The sequence below is a fragment of the Oncorhynchus nerka genome, linkage group LG3 (genome assembly GCF_034236695.1).
Source record: "Oncorhynchus nerka isolate Pitt River linkage group LG3, Oner_Uvic_2.0, whole genome shotgun sequence".
Lineage (NCBI taxonomy): Eukaryota > Metazoa > Chordata > Actinopteri > Salmoniformes > Salmonidae > Oncorhynchus > Oncorhynchus nerka.
The window spans coordinates 40205938-40222173 of NC_088398.1; the positions used below are offsets into that span (position 1 = coordinate 40205938).

A 16236-nucleotide genomic window follows, 5' to 3' on the forward strand; every position below is an offset into this window, starting at 1 on the left:
ATAGTTTGTGGAAGGAGGCCACGATATGTTTCATTTGAGTTCTGATATTTTTTCCCCTGGTGTTTATTTTGCTTCACTGTCTGAAGACAGACAGCTTTGGCTGAGGACCCGTTAAGTTGCTTTTCCCTGAAGATACTAAAAGTCTTCAAAGAATTTGTCTGGCCGGATTGGATTTTGAATGTCGGCAATCGTATGTCATTTTCTGCTTCTTTTCACCCTGGCGTCATCAAACTGGCATGCTGCAGGAATGTGCTCCCAGGGAGAATGAACCAAAAGCTTTTCTAACTAGCAGTGTTATAGTATTTTCAATTGCATTTCATTTATTAAATTAATTCCAGTTGTAACATTTACCAAACTGAGACAGCAGAGCTCCAGACTAACATTTTACCCTGATGGCACTGGTCCCACTAACTTTTTCAGTTGGTGGCACCAAGCCATATGTCAGGTCTGCGTAAATGGCTGTAAGAGAGTCAGGTGCAGGAGAGCAGATATTGGGTAGCCAACGGAGCCTTTTATTTAGGCGAACCAAAAGCACATGGCAAAATAAACACAAAATAACAATTCGGGTTAACATAACCCAGTGCAACAGACTAACGTGCGCAATACATGAAACAGAAATCATCAATACCACACAAAGACATGGGGAAAACAGAGGGTTAAATACACAACACATAATGAGGGAAATTATAGAACCAGGTGTGTGGGAAAACAAGACAAGACAAATGAAAAATGGATCGGCGATGGCTAGAAGACCGGAGACGTCGACCGCCAAGCAACGCCCGTAACAAGGAGAGGCATCGACTTCGGTAGAAGTCGTGACACCATAGTTTGGTTGCACCAATTGTTTTTTGTGGCGTCACGCAATAGGATTTTTAAAAATCGTCTTATAATGTCGGTGCTTTTTTGAAAAGTGTAATAGACTTCTGAGATGGTATTCAAGAAATAAATAGTTTAATCTAACATGTTTAAGCAGGAAATGATGTGCAACCTAAACCAGTGGTTGTCATAAATTTTGGCTAGTCAATTAGGCTGTTAAATTTGATTGTTAAAATAGAGATGAATTTACCTACATCTTTATGTGTACACACACCGAGTGTACGACACATTATGGACACATGCTCTTACCATGACATAGACTGACCAGGTGAAAGCCATGATCCCTTATTGATGTCACTTGTTAAATCCACTTCAACCAGTGTAGATGAAGAGGAGGAGACAGGTTAAAGAGTGATTTTTGAGCCTTGAGACAATTGAGACATGGATTGTGTATTTTTGCCATTCAGAGGGTGAATGGGCAAGACAAAATATTTAACTTCCTTTGAACGGGTATGGTAGTAGGTGCCAGGTGCAACTGTTTGAGTGTGTCAAGAACTGCAACGCTGCTGGGTTTTTCACGCTCATCAGTTTCCCGTGTGTTTCAAGAATGGTCTACCACCCAAAGGACATCCAGCCAAGTTGACACAACTGTGAGAAGCATTGGAGTCAACATGGGCCAGAATCCCTGTGGAACGCTTTCGACACCTTGTAGAGTCCATGCCCCAATGAATTGAGGCTGGTCTTAGGACAAATGGCAGGGGTGCAACTCAATATGTGACTGACTGGCTCAATTCGGTCTTATGTAGCAAAATTTGAAATAGACTCAGAGCTAGAAAATGTTACGTCATACACTATAGTTGAGGAACAATGGCAATATTCTATTCAATAAAATGCTAATGAATTACTTAAAAATCATACAATGTGATTTTCTGGATTTTTGTTTTAGATTCCGTCTCTCACAGTTGAAGTGTACCTATGATAAAAATTAAAGACCTCTACATGCTTTGTAAGTAGGAAAACCTGCAAAATCGGCAGTGTATCAAATACTTGTTCTCCCCACTGTATGTACATATTCTCATTCACCCCTTTTAGATTTGTGTGTATAAGGTAGTTATTGGGGAATTGTTAGATTGCTTGTTAGATATCACTGCACTGTCGGAACTACAGTTTAAGTCAGAAGTTTACATACACTTAGGTTAGAGTCATTAAAACTTGTTTTTCAACTACTCCACAAATTTCTTGTTAACAAACTATAGTTTTGGCAAGTCGGTTAGGTCATCTACTTTGTGCATGACATAAGTCATTTTTCCAACAATTGTTTACAGACAGATTATTTCACCAAAAATTCACTGTATCACAATTCCAGTGGGTAAGAAGTTTACACACACTAAGTTGACTGTGCCTTTAACTTCTCTAGGGTAGGGGGCAGCATTCATAATTTTGGATGAAAAGCATGCCCAAATTAAACAGCCTGCTACTCGGGTCCATAAGATATGATATGCATATATCTAGTAGATTTTGATAGAAAACACTCTACAGTTTCCAGAACTGTTAAAATAGTGTCTGTGAGTATAACAGAACTGATTTGGCAGGCGAAAACCTGAGAAAAGTCCATTCAGGAAGTATTTTTTGTTTTGTTTTGTAGTTTTCTATTCAATGCCATTACAGTATCCATTGACTTAGGACTCAATTTGCAGTTCCTATGCCTTCCACTAGATGTCAACAGTCTTTAGAAATTGTTTCAGGCCTGTATTCTTAGAAATGAGGTAGTAAGACCAGTCTGAATGAGTGGACCCTGACGTGTCACAGAGCTTTTTCATGCGCAATCCCGAGAGAGTGCATTTCTTGTTTACCTTTTATATTGACAACATTATTGTCCGGTTGAAATATTATAGATAATTTAGGCTAAAAACAACCTGAGGATGGAATATAAACATCATTTGACATGTTTCTATGAACTTTACGGATACAATTTGGATTTTATGTCTGCCTGTTTGACTGCATTTGAGCCTGTGGATTAGTGAAGAAAACGCGCGAACAAAACTGAGGTTTTTGGATTTTTTTATTTATTTCACCTTTATTTAACCAGGTAGGCTAGTTGAGAACAGGTTCTCATTTGCAACTGCGACCTGGCCAAGATAAAGCATAGCAGTGTGAACAGACAACACAGAGTTACACATGGTGTAAACAATTAACAAGTCAATAACACAGTAGAGAAAAAAGGGGGAGTCTATATACAATGTGTGCAAAAGGCATGAGGAGGTAGGCGAATAATTACAATATTGCAGATTAACACTGGAGTGATAAGTGATCAGATGATCATGTACAGGTAGAGATATTGGTGTGCAAAAGAGCAGAAAAGTAAATAAATAAAAACTGTGGGGATGAGGTAGGTGAAAATGGGTGGGCTATTTACCAATAGATTATGTACAGCTGCAGCGATCGGTTAGCTGCTCAGATAGCTGATGTTTAAAGTTGGTGAGGGAGATAAAATTCTCCAACTTCAGCGATTTTTGCAATTCGTTCCAGTCACAGGCAGCAGAGTACTGGAACGAGAGGCGGCCGAATGAGGTGTTGGCTTTAGGGATGATCAATGAGATACACCTGCTGGAGCGCGTGCTACGGATGGGTGTTGCCATCGTGACCAGTGAGCTGAGATAAGGCGGAGCTTTGCCTAGCATGGCCTTGTAGATGACCTGGAGCCAGTGGGTCTGGCGACGAATATGTAGCGAGGGCCAGCCGACTAGAGCATACAAGTCGCAGTGGTGGGTAGTATAAGGTGCTTTAGTGACAAAACGGATGGCACTGTGATAAACTGCATCCAGTTTGCTGAGAAGAGTGTTGGAAGCAATTTTGTAGATGACATCGCCGAAGTCGAGGATCGGTAGGATAGTCAGTTTTACTAGGGTAAGCTTGGCAGCGTGAGTGAAGGAGGCTTTGTTGCGGAATAGAAAGCCGACTCTTGATTTGATTTTCGATTGGAGATGTTTGATATGGGTCTGGAAGGAGAGTTTGCAGTCTAGCCAGACACCTAGGTACTTATAGGTGTCCACATATTCAAGGTCGGAACCATCCAGTGTGGTGATGCTAGTCGGGCATGCGGGTGCAGGCAGCGATCGGTTGAAAAGCATGCATTTGGTTTTACTAGCGTTTAAAAGCAGTTGGAGGCCACGGAAGGAGTGTTGTATGGCATTGAAGCTCGATTGGAGGTTAGATAGCACAGTGTCCAATGACGGGCCGAAAGTGTATAGAATGGTGTCGTCTGCGTAGAGGTGGATCAGGGAATCGCCCGCAGCAAGAGCAACATCATTGATATATACAGAGAAAAGAGTCGGCCCGAGAATTGAACCCTGTGGCACCCCCACAGAGACTGCCAGAGGACCGGACAACATGCCCTCCGATTTGACACACTGAACTCTGTCTGCAAAGTAATTGGTGAACCAGGCGAGGCAGTCATCCGAAAAACCGAGGCTACTGAGTCTGCCGATAAGAATATGGTGATTGACAGAGTCGAAAGCCTTGGCAAAGTCGATGAAGACGGCTGCACAGTACTGTCTTTTATCGATGGCGGTTATGATGACGTTTAGTACCTTGAGTGTGGCTGAGGTGCACCCGTGACCGGCTCGGAAACCAGATTGCATAGCGGAGAAGGTACGGTGGGATTCGAGATGGTCAGTGACCTGTTTGTTGACTTGGCTTTCGAAGACCTTAGATAGGCAGGGCAGAATGGATATAGGTCTGTAACAGTTTGGGTCCAGGGTGTCTCCCCTTTGAAGAGGGGGATGACTGCGGCAGCTTTCAATCCTTGGGGATCTCAGACGATATGAAAGAGAGGTTGAACAGGCTGGTAATAGGGGTTGCGACAATGGCGGATAGTTTCAGAAATAGAGGGTCCAGATTGTCAAGCCCAGCTGATTTATACGGGTCCAGGTTTTGCAGCTCTTTCAGAACATCTGCTATCTGGATTTGGGTAAAGGAGAACCTGGAGAGGCTTGGGCGAGGAGCTGCGGGGGGGCCGGAGCTGTTGGCCGAGGTAGGAGTAGCCAGGCGGAAGGCATTGCCAGCCGTTGAGAAATGCTTGTTGAAGTTTTCGATAATCATGGATTTGTCGGTGGTGACCGTGTTCCCTAGCCTCAGTGCAGTGGGCAGCTGGGAGGAGGTGCTCTTGTTCTCCATGGACTTCACAGTGTCCCAGAACTTTTTGGAGTTGGAGCTACAGGATGCAAACTTCTGCCTGAAGAAGCTGGCCTTAGCTTTCCTGACTGACTGCGTGTATTGGTTCCTGACTTCCCTGAACAGTTGCATATCGCGGGGACTGTTCGATGCTATTGCAGTCCGCCACAGGATGTTTTTCTGCTGGTCGAGGGCAGTCAGGTCTGGAGTGAACCAAGGGCTGTATCTGTTCTTAGTTCTGCATTTTTTGAACGGAGCATGCTTATCTAAAATGGTGAGGAAGTTACTCTTAAAGAATGACCAGGCATCCTCAACTGACGGGATGAGGTCAATGTCCTTCCAGGATACCCGGGCCAGGTCGATTAGAAAGGCCTGCTCACAGAAGTGTTTTAGGGAGCGTTTGACAGTGATGAGGGGTGGTCGTTTGACTGCGGCACCGTAGCGGATACAGGCAATGAGGCAGTGGTCGCTGAGATCCTGGTTGAAGACAGCGGAGGTGTATTTGGAGGGCCAGTTGGTCAGGATGACGTCTATGAGGGTGCCCTTGCTTACAGAGTTAGGGTTGTACCTGGTGGGTTCCTTGATGATTTGTGTGAGATTGAGGGCATCTAGCTTAGATTGTAGGACTGCTGGGGTGTTAAGCATATCCCAGTTTAGGTCACCTAACAGAACAAACTCTGAAGCTAGATGGGGGCAATCAATTCACAAATGGTGTCCAGGGCACAGCTGGGAGCTGAGGGGGGTCGGTAGCAGGCGGCAACAGTGAGAGACTTATTTCTGGAGAGAGTAATTTTCAGAATTAGTAGTTCGAACTGTTTGGGTATGGACCTGGAAAGTATGACATTACTTTGCAGGCTATCTCTGCAGTAGACTGCGACTCCTCCCCCTTTGGCAGTTCTATCTTGACGGAAGATGTTATAGTTGGGTATGGAAATCTCTGAATTTTTGGTGGCCTTCCTGAGCCAGGATTCAGACACGGCAAGGACATCAGGGTTAGCAGAGTGTGCTAAAGCAGTGAGTAAAACAAACTTAGGGAGGAGGCTTCTGATGTTGACATGCATGAAACCAAGGCTTTTTCGATCACAGAAGTCAACAAATGAGGGTGCCTGGGGACATGCAGGGCCTGGGTTTACCTCCACATCACCCGCGGAACAGAGAAGGAGTAGTATGAGGGTGCGGCTAAGGGCTATCAAAACTGGTCGCCTAGAGCGTTGGGGACAGAGAATAAGAGGAGCAGGTTTCTGGGCATGGTAGAATATATTCAGGGCATAATGCACAGACAGGGGTATGGTGGGGTGCGGGTACGGCGGAGGTAAGCCCAGGCACTGGGTGATGATGAGAGAGGTTTTATCTCTGGACATGCTGGTTGTAATGGGTGAGGTCACCGCATATGTGGGAGGTGGGACAAAGGAGGTATCAGGGGTATGAGGAGTGGGACTAGGGGCTCCATTGTGAACTAAAACAATGATAACTAACCTGAGCAACAGTATACAAGGCATATTGACATTTGAGAGAGACATACAGCGAGGCATACAGTAATCACAGGTGTTGAATTGGGAAAGCTAGCTAAAACAGTGGGTGAGACAACAGCTAATCAGCTAGCATAACAACAGCAGGTAAAATGGCATTGACTAGGCAACGGGGCCGACAGATAAAACAAACAAGCAGAATGGAGTACCGTGATTAATGGACAGTCCAGCGTGCATCAGCTATGTAGCCAAGTGATCAGAGTCCAGGGGCACAGGTGTTAAATTCGGAAAGCTAGCTAAAACAGTGGGTGAGACAACAGCTAATCAGCTAGCATAACAACAGCAGGTAAAATGGCATTGACTAGGCAACGGGGCCGACAGATAAAACAAACAAGCAGAATGGAGTACCGTGATTAATGGACAGTCCAGCGTGCATCAGCTATGTAGCCAAGTGATCAGAGTCCAGGGGGCAGCGGTGGATGGGGCAGGGGGGCTGGGCTGGCGAGTGATATCCAGGTTAAAAAAACGAACAATGACTAAATAGCTTGTAGCTGGCTAGCTGGTTAGCTTCTGGAGGTTCTTGAGTGTGTTCTAAAAATAAAGATAATAGCGATTCCGTATCACATTGGGTGAGGCAGGTTTCCGGAAGGTATAAACAAAAAAAAATTTTAAATCGGGAAGAGATAAAGTACATATGGACCACTGCATTTTTGGGATGCGGCGATGCAGCCGGTTAGCAGGCCTGTGCTAACAAGCTAACAGATTAGCAGGCCGGGGTAAACAAGGTAGTAGTTAGCGGACCTGGGCTAAACAAGCTAGCAGTTAGCATGCCGAATTAGCAAGCAAGGAGATAGCGAGGGCTAGAGAGTTAGCCTTTGGAGGACGTCGCGATGGGGTGAGTCTGTTTATTCCTCTTCATGCATTGATATCGATAGACCGGTCGTAGGTCAAGGTATTGTAGCCCAGGAGTATGCTAGGAGCTCTGGCCGGGCTAGCTTCAAGCTACGTGGGTGGAAATGCTAGCCAGGAGTAATCAACCAGGGTTGCTGTTTAGCTCGATAGCTAGTTGTGAAGATCCAGCTGAAGAATGTTTCGTTTGTGGTGGGAATCCGGGGGTAAATTTAATTTAAAAAAAAAATAGGTCCGTTATGCTCTGGTTAGCGTCGCGTTGTTCGAACTGGCGAGAGCTTTCCGAGCTAAAGGTTAGTTGATGACCGGTTAGCTGACGACCGCTAGCATAGCTGGTAGTTAGCTGGCTAGCTTCAGTTGAGGGGGTCCGGTTCCAAAGTAAATATAAATACTTTAGGAAAAGTAGCTACATTGGCGGGTTGCAGAAGAGTATTTGGAAGCTTAGGTTTAGCAAAATGTTTTTAAAGATATGCGAAGAAAAAATATCTAAAACGAAAAAGAGACGATATTTACAGAGAGACGATACGACGGGACGACTTACTGCTACGCCATCTTGTTGATATAAAGAGACTTTATCGAACGAAAGGAACATTTATTGAGTAAATGAATGTCTTCTGAGTGCCACCATATGAAGATCATCAAAGGTAAGGGGTTAAGTTTATCTCTATTTCTGAGTTTTGTAATGCTTCTGCTTGGCTGGTTACTGTTTGTAATAATTTGTCAACTGGGCTATGTTCTCAAATAATCGTAAGGTATGCCTTCACCGTAAAACATTCTTTAACCTTTTGTGACTAGGGGGCAGTATTTTCATTTTTGGAGAAAAAAACGTTCCCTTAGTAAACGGGATATTTTGTCAGGACAAGATGCTAGAATATGCATATAATTGACAGCTTAGGATAGAAAACACTCTAAAGTTTCCAAAACTGTACAAATATTGTCTGTGAGTATAACAGAATTGATGTTGCAGGCGAAAGCCTGAGAAAAATCCAATCCGGAAGTGCCTCATGTTTTGAAAGCACTGCGTTCCAATGCATCCCTATTGAGCAGTGAATGGGCTATCAACCAGATTACTCTTTCTCCGTATTCCCGAAGGTGTCTACAGCATTGTGACGTAGTTTTACACATTTATGTTGAAGAATACCCGTAGGCGGCTACATTGCGCAAGTGGTTACCTGATGGCTCCCAGGGTAACTCTCGCATAAAATACAGAGGTAGCCATTACTCCAAACGGTCCTACTGAAAAAAGAATTGTCCCGATGGATATATTATCGAATAGATATTTGAAAAACACCTTGAGGATTGATTATAAACAACGTTTGCCATGTTTCTGTTGATATTATGGAGCTAATTTGGAATATTTTTCGGCGTTTTCGTGACTGCAATTTCCGGGCGATTTCTCAGCCAAACGTGAAGAACAAACGGAGCTATTTTGCCTACAAAAATAATCTTTTTGGAAAAAAGGAACATTTGCTTTCTAACTGGGAGTCTCGTGAGTGAAAATATCGGAAGCTCATCAAAGGTAAACGATTTAATTTGATTGCTTTTCTGATTTCCGTGACCAAGTTACCTGCTGCTAGCTGGACAAAATGCTATGCTAGGCTATCAATAAACTTACAAAAATGCTTGTCTAGCTTTGGCTGTAAAGCATATTTTGAAAATCTGAGATGACAGGGTGATTAACAAAAGGCTAAGCTGTGTCTCAATATGTTTCATTTGTGATTTTCATGAATAGGAATATTTTCTAGGAATATTTATGTCCGTTGCATTATGCTAATTAGTGTCAGATGATGACAACGGTCCCGGGTGTCACTAGTTAAGCCATTTTGCCACAACTTTGGAAGTATTCTTGGGGTCATTGTCTATTTGGAAGACCCATTTGCAACCAAGCTTTAACTTCCTGACTGATGTCTTGAGCTGTTGCTTCAATATATCCACATAATATTCCTACCTCATGATGCCACCTATTTTGTGAAGTGCACCAGTCCCTCCTGCAGCAAAGCACACCCATAACATAATGCTTCCACCCCTGTGCTCCACGGTTGGGATGGTGTTCTTCGGCTTGCAAGCTTCCCCCTTTTTCCTCCAAACATAATGATGGTCATTATGGCCAAACAGTTCTATTTTTGTTTCATCAGACCAGAGGACATTTCTCCAAAAAGTACCATTTTTATCCCGATGTGCAGATGCAAACCGTAGTCTTTTTTATGGCGGTTTTGGAGCAGTGGCTTCTTCCTTGCTGTGCGGCCTTTCAGGTTATTTCGATATAGGACTCGTTTTACTGTGGATATAGATACTTTTGTACCTGTTTCCTCCAGCATTTTCACAATGTCCTTTACTGTTGTTCTGGGATTGAGTCGCAATTTTCGCACCAAAGTACGTTAATCTCTAGGAAACAGAACGCGTCTCCTTCCTGAGCGGTATGACGGCTGCGTGGTCCCATGATGTTTATACTTGCGTACTATTGTTTGTACAGATGAACGTGGTACCTTCAGGCATTTGGAAATTGCTCGCAAGGATGAACCAGCCTTGTGGAGGTCTACAATTTTCTTTCTGAGGTCTTGGCTATGATGTCAAGCAAAGAGGCACTGAGTTTGAAGGTAGATCTTGAAACACATCCACAGGTGCACCTCCAATTGACTCAAATTATGTGAATTAGCATATCAGAAGCTTCTAAAGCCATGACATCATTTTCTGGAATTTTCCAAGCTGGTTAACCTCTCTACGGTATGTGGGACGCTAGCGTCCCATCTGGCCAACATCCAATGAGATTGCAGAGCGCCAAATTCAAATACAGAAATAATCATTTAGAAAACAAAACATATTTTACATAGGTTTAAAGATTAAGTTCTTGTTAATCCAACCACGATGTCAGATTTAAGAACAACAACGTCAGGGTATTGTAGTAGCCGTCACAAAGCCCTGACCTCAATCCCATAGAGAATTTGTGGGCAGAACTGTGCGAGCAAGGAGGCCTACAAACCTGACTCAGTTACACCAGCTCTCACGAGAAATGGGCCAAAATTCACCCAATTTATTGTGGAAAGCTTGTGGAAGGCTACCCGAAAAGTTTTACCCAAGTTAAAGAATTTAAAGGCAATGCTACCAAATACTAATTGAGTGTATGTTAACTTCTGACCTGCTGGGAATATGATTAAATAAATAAAAGCTGAAATAAATCATTCTCTCTACTCTTATTCTGACATTTCACATTCTTAAAATTAAGTGGTGATCCTAACTGACCTGGATTAAGTTAAATGTCAGGAATTGTGAAAAACTGAGTTTAAATCTAATTGGTAAGGTGTATGTAAACTTCCGACTTCAACTGGAGAAGCACAAGTATTTTTCTACACTCACGTTAACATCTGCTAACCATGTCTATGTGATTTATACAACGCCAGAATTTGGTTTTCCAGAAAGTGGAGATTATTAGCAACACGTTTGCAGCTCTTCTATATTAAAAAAAGCGGTGTTAGAAAGCATTACCTACACATACTGAATAGCTCATGTTATATAGAGAAGCATGCTACATGGTAGACCAATCCAAACTAATCTCTCGGCATGTCCAGCCCATTCATTATCTCAGCCAAACATGTGGGAAGGTTCCTGCCTTTTTCCCTGGCTAAATCAACTAGGCTCGTAATTTTAAAATGTTGTTTGTATTTACAGATAGCAAACAAGTTTGGTATTAACCCTTTCATGCGTGAGTTCCAAATATTTCTAACGGTCGTCCCAGCGTGAGTTTTTTTATGCACGTGATGTTAGAACGTTCTCTCCATTCCAGAATGTGATTGTTACGTAACAGTACATTTAATCCGCACTGCCCTCAAACCAAGGCACGCAGCTTGTTTTTATTTATAGGCCGTTTTCAACTTGTCATTTCAAATTATTTTCCAACAATTTGAATTGAGGTGTGTTCCGCCTCATTCATTCCCATAAAAGTAGCAATTTTTACTTTTGCAGACCAATACATTTCTTTGACATTTCTGACCCGGACAAAATTCCCCAAACACTTCCCAATTGTTTGTGCAGTTCAAGTCTGCAGACATTTGCTCTTCTCTCGTCCTGCACACACGTTCCACATTTTCCGTCTGTTGCCTGCATCGCATTCATTGTTGTTTTCGTTATCAATAATAACTTTGGAAATGTGTGCGTTTCTATCAAAGTAAGTGCCTTATAACGTTATAATAGTTTCTGGATGTCATGTTATACTGTTTCTACTGTATCTCACGGTGTGTATGGAGCTAATATATTTGTGTATATTCCTTATAACTGTGGTAACCAGGGTAACGTTACTCATTTCATAACCTTTATGGTGTTATATTCAATCGTGCTTAAGTAGCTATTTTATTCCATTAGCTCTGTAAAACAATGCTAATTTCCTCAGAGAAGTATTGGCTTGTTGTATTTTGAAGCTACCCTGGAAAAATATCTTCTTATTCCACTTGGTCATTTTCTGAGTTCATTCCACAAAGCTGTTTATCATGTCCACCTTATTCACTGCCCCTATTTTGAGGTTATAGTCAAGCACGCAGTCTGGTTTGATTTTTCTCTCTCCCATCAGGTGGTCCACCTTCCCTGTGGCCGACATGGTTGCTGTTTGGACAGTGGAGAGGACATGGATGTCTCGTTTGTCATGCCACTTTACTGCCATCTGTTGACATTTCTTATTTTGTATAATGGGTCATTTAGGATGGCAGTAGCATTGTTGATGAAATGCAGTCATAGCAGCAGAACATGAAAGCGGTCTTGGGAAAAGAGGGTGGCAAAGAAGGGAGTTGCAAACATAGGATCTGTGCTCCAGTATTCTCTTATCCCCATGAGAAGGACTGTCACCAGGAAGGTATACATTTCACTAATTGTGGTTGTCACCCATTTAGCGAGTTTACCCCCCACTCCTGGCTCTCTTCTCCTGTAGCTCTAAGGCATAGCGATTGGTCTCCTCTACTAAATCTCCCACCAGCTCCTCTGTCAGAAACAACTTTAAGCACTCTGCCTCAGATGGAAATGGCAAGGGGCGTTGCACTCCAGACTGGGACTCATCAAAGCAAACAGCAGGGCCAGGAGGGGTGAAATGGCTGGCGGCCTTTCAGCTACCACAGAACTCCTGTACTTCATCCACTGTCGGTCTGCCTCCATCACCACCAGCATCTTCAAAGGGACCTGGGACTTTGTCAGTGGACAAGGAATCCTCAGATTCAGGCTTCTCAATGGCTACAAGGTTGGGGGGCAGCTCCTCACTGTCAGAATCTGATTCCTGACTTTCATAATCAGACTTATTGTCAGAATTATTTTTCAATCTCCAGAATTTCCACATTTGTGAGTTGTCTCCTTTTGAAAGACATTGCTAATGCTACAGCTTAGCTCACTAGCTACATACATAAACAACAACACTGAATGGCTCAGAGTGGGAGTGAGAGGTTACGTGATTGACTGCCGGCATGCACCCCGATTCTTGCATAGATTGTAAGATTGTAATGGGCACATATTATGTGTATAAAACATTTTTTGAGCACTTCCAGAAATGAATGGTGGGATGTGAACGATAGGTAGACGACACCTCCCCCCCAACATGCATACTATAAACAGACCAAACTCATCTTGTCTCCTCTTATCTTTGGTTTCTGTGAGGAGAAAAAAGCTTGGCAGCGCGCTGAAACTACCCATCTTCGGATTACTTTAGATTTCTAGAGTGTTTTACTCAATTATTTCGATCAATGGTGAGCTTACCCGTGATGTGACTAATTATAAATAGTCATTTCTATTAGCTAATTCATATTGTAGTTTGTCAGCGAGAGTAATACAAATATGTCCGCTTGTGTTAAGTCACTCTTTCCTCAGTTAGCGCTAGGGCAAATGTAGCCTACATTTTTCCGATTTCGATGATTGTGTTATGCTGTAGACACTTCTGTGAATGTCTGAACATTGCATCCAGTCATAAACAGAACTGTGATTCAAGCATTGCTAAGAGTTGCTGGAAAACGCAGTAAAGTTTGAATGAATGCTTACGAGCCTGCTGCTGCCTACCACCGCTCAGTCAGACTGCTCTATCAAATATCAAATCATAGACTTTATTATAATAAACACACAGAAATATGAGCCTTTGGTCATTAATATGGTCAAATTTTGGGGCGCCAGGTAGCCTAGCGGTTAGAGCGTTGGACTAGTAACCAAAAGGTTGCAAGATTGAATCCCTGAGCTGACAAGGTAAAAGTCTGTCTTTCTGCCTCTGAATAAGGCTGTCACGTTCTGACCTTAGTTCCTTTTTTATGTCTTTATTTTAGTTGGTCAGGGTGTGAGTTGGGGTGGGCATTCTGTTGTTTTTTCTATGTTTTGTCTGTTATTATATTTCTATGTATTTGGCCTAGTATGGTTCTCAATCAGAGGCAGGTGTCAGTCGTTGTCTCTGATTGGGAGCCATATTTAGGTAGCCTGTTTTCTATTGTGTTTTGTGGGTGGTTGTATCCTGTGTTAGTACCTTCACCATACGGGACTGTTTCGGGTGTTTGTTTGTACTTTTGTAATTTTGTTCAGTGTTCTGTTGATTTATTAAATACACTGCTCAAAAAAATAAGGGAACACTAAAATAACACATCCAAGATCTGAATGAATGAAATATTCTTATTAAATATTTTTTTCTTCACATAGTTGAATGTGCTGACAACAAAATCACACAAATTATCAATGGAAATCAAATGTATCAACCCATGGAGGTCTGGATTTGGAGTCACACTCAAAATGAAAGTGGAAAACCACACTACAAGCTGATCCAACTTTGATGTAATGTCCTTAAAACAAGTCAAAATGAGGCTCGGTAGTGTGTGTGGCCTCCACGTGCCTGTATGACCTCCCTACAACGCCTGGGCATGCTCCTGATGAGGTGGCGGATGGTCTCCTGAGGGATCTCCTCCCAGACCTGGACTAAAGCATCCGCCAACTCCTGGACAGTCTGTGGTGCAACGTGGTGTTGGTAGATGGAGCGAGACATGATGTCCCAGATGTGCTCAATTTGATTCAGGTCTGGGGAACGGGCGGGCCAGTCCATAGCATCAATGTCTTCCTCTTGCAGGAACTGCTGACACACTCTAGCCACATGAGGTCTAGCATTGTCTTGCATTAGGAGGAAGCCAGGGCCAACCGCACCAGCATATGGTCTCACAAGTGGTCTGAGGATCTCATCTCGGTACCTAATGGCAGTCACGCTACCTCTGGCGAGCACATGGAGTGCTGTGCGGCTCCCCAAAGAAATGCCACCCCACACCATGACTGACCTACCGCCAAACCGGTCATGCTGGAGGATGTTGCAGGCAGCAGAACGTTCTCCATGGTGTCTCCAGACTCTGTCACGTCTGTCACATGTGCTCAGTGTGAACCTGCTTATATCTGTGAAGAGCACAGGGCGCCAGTGGTGAATTTGCCAATCTTGGTGTTCTCTGGCCAATGCCAAACGTCCTGCACGGTGTTGGGCTGTAAGCACAACCCCCACCTGTGGACGTCGGGCCCTCATACCACCCTCACGGTGTCTGTTTCTGACCATTTGAGCAGACACATGCACATTTGTGGCCTGCTGGAGGTCATTTTGCAGGGCTCTGGCAGTGCTCCTCCTGGTCCTCCTTGCACAAAGGCGGAGGTAGCGGTCCTGCTGCTGGGTTGCTGCCCTCCTACGTCCTCCTCCACGTCTCCTGATGTACTGGCCTGTCTCCTGGTAGCGCCTCGATGCTCTGGACACTATGCTGACAGACACAGCAAACCTTCTTGCCACAGCTCGCATTGATGTGCCATCCTGGATGAGCTGCACTACCTGAGCCACTTGTGTGGGTTGTAGACTCCGTCTCATGCTACCACTAGAGTGAAAGCACCGCCGGCATTCAAAAGTGACCAAAACATCAGCCAGGAAGCATAGGAACTGAGAAGTGGTCTGTGGTCACCACCTGCAGAACCACTCCTTTATTGGGGGTGTCTAATTGCCTATAATTTCCACCTGTTGTCTATTCCATTTGCACAACAGCATGTGAAATTTATTGTCAATCAGTGTTGCTTCCTAAGTGGACAGTTTGATTTCACAGAAGTGTGATTGACTTGGAGTTACTTTGTGTTGTTTAAGTGTTCCCTTTATTTTTTTGAGCAGTGTATATCATTATGGACACTTACCACGCTGCACCATGGTCTGATTCTTGCTACTCCTCCTCTGAAGAAGAGGAATTCCGTTACAAACGCAGTTAACCCACTGTTCCTAGGACGTCATTGAAAAGCAGAATTTGGTCTTAACTGATCTGCCTAGTTAAATAAAAGTTTAAAAAAATAATAATTCAGAAACTGTCATTTCAAAAACTAAACATTTATTCTTTCAGTGAAATACGGAACCGTTCTGTATTTTATCGAATGGGTGGCAACCCTAATTCTAAATATTGCTGTTACATTTCACAACCTTCAATGTTATGTCATAATCATGTACAATTCTGGCAAATTAGTTCGCAACGAGACAGGCAGCCGAAACTGTTGCATGTATCCTGACTCTGCGTGCAATGAACGCAGGAGAAGTGACACAATTTCCCTAGTTAATATTGCTTGCTAACATGAATTTCTTTTAACTAAATATGCAGGTTTAAAAAATATATACTTCTGTGTATTGATTGTAAGAAAGGCATTGATGTTTATGGTTAGGTACATTCGTGTAACGATTGTGCTTTTTTCGCTAATGCGCATTTGTTAAATCATCCCCCGTTTGGCGAAGTAGGCTGTGATTCAATGATAAATTAACGAGCACCGTATTGAGTATATGCAACGCAGGACAAGCTAGTTAAGCTAGTAATATCATCAACCATGTGTAGTTAACTAGTGATTATATGAAGATTGTTCTTTATAAGGTAAG

General features: G+C 43.2%; 1 long non-coding RNA gene across 1 annotated transcript in view; it reads left to right on the forward strand.

The window, feature by feature from the left end:
* The window catches only part of LOC135565326 (uncharacterized), a 41735-nt gene extending 26097 nt beyond the window's left edge, over positions 1–15638 (forward strand). The window contains exon 3 of the long non-coding RNA XR_010461534.1: positions 11929–15638. This is a non-coding gene — a long non-coding RNA (uncharacterized LOC135565326). The remainder of the gene's footprint in view (positions 1–11928) is intronic.
* The last annotated feature ends 598 nt before the right edge of the window (positions 15639–16236 follow it).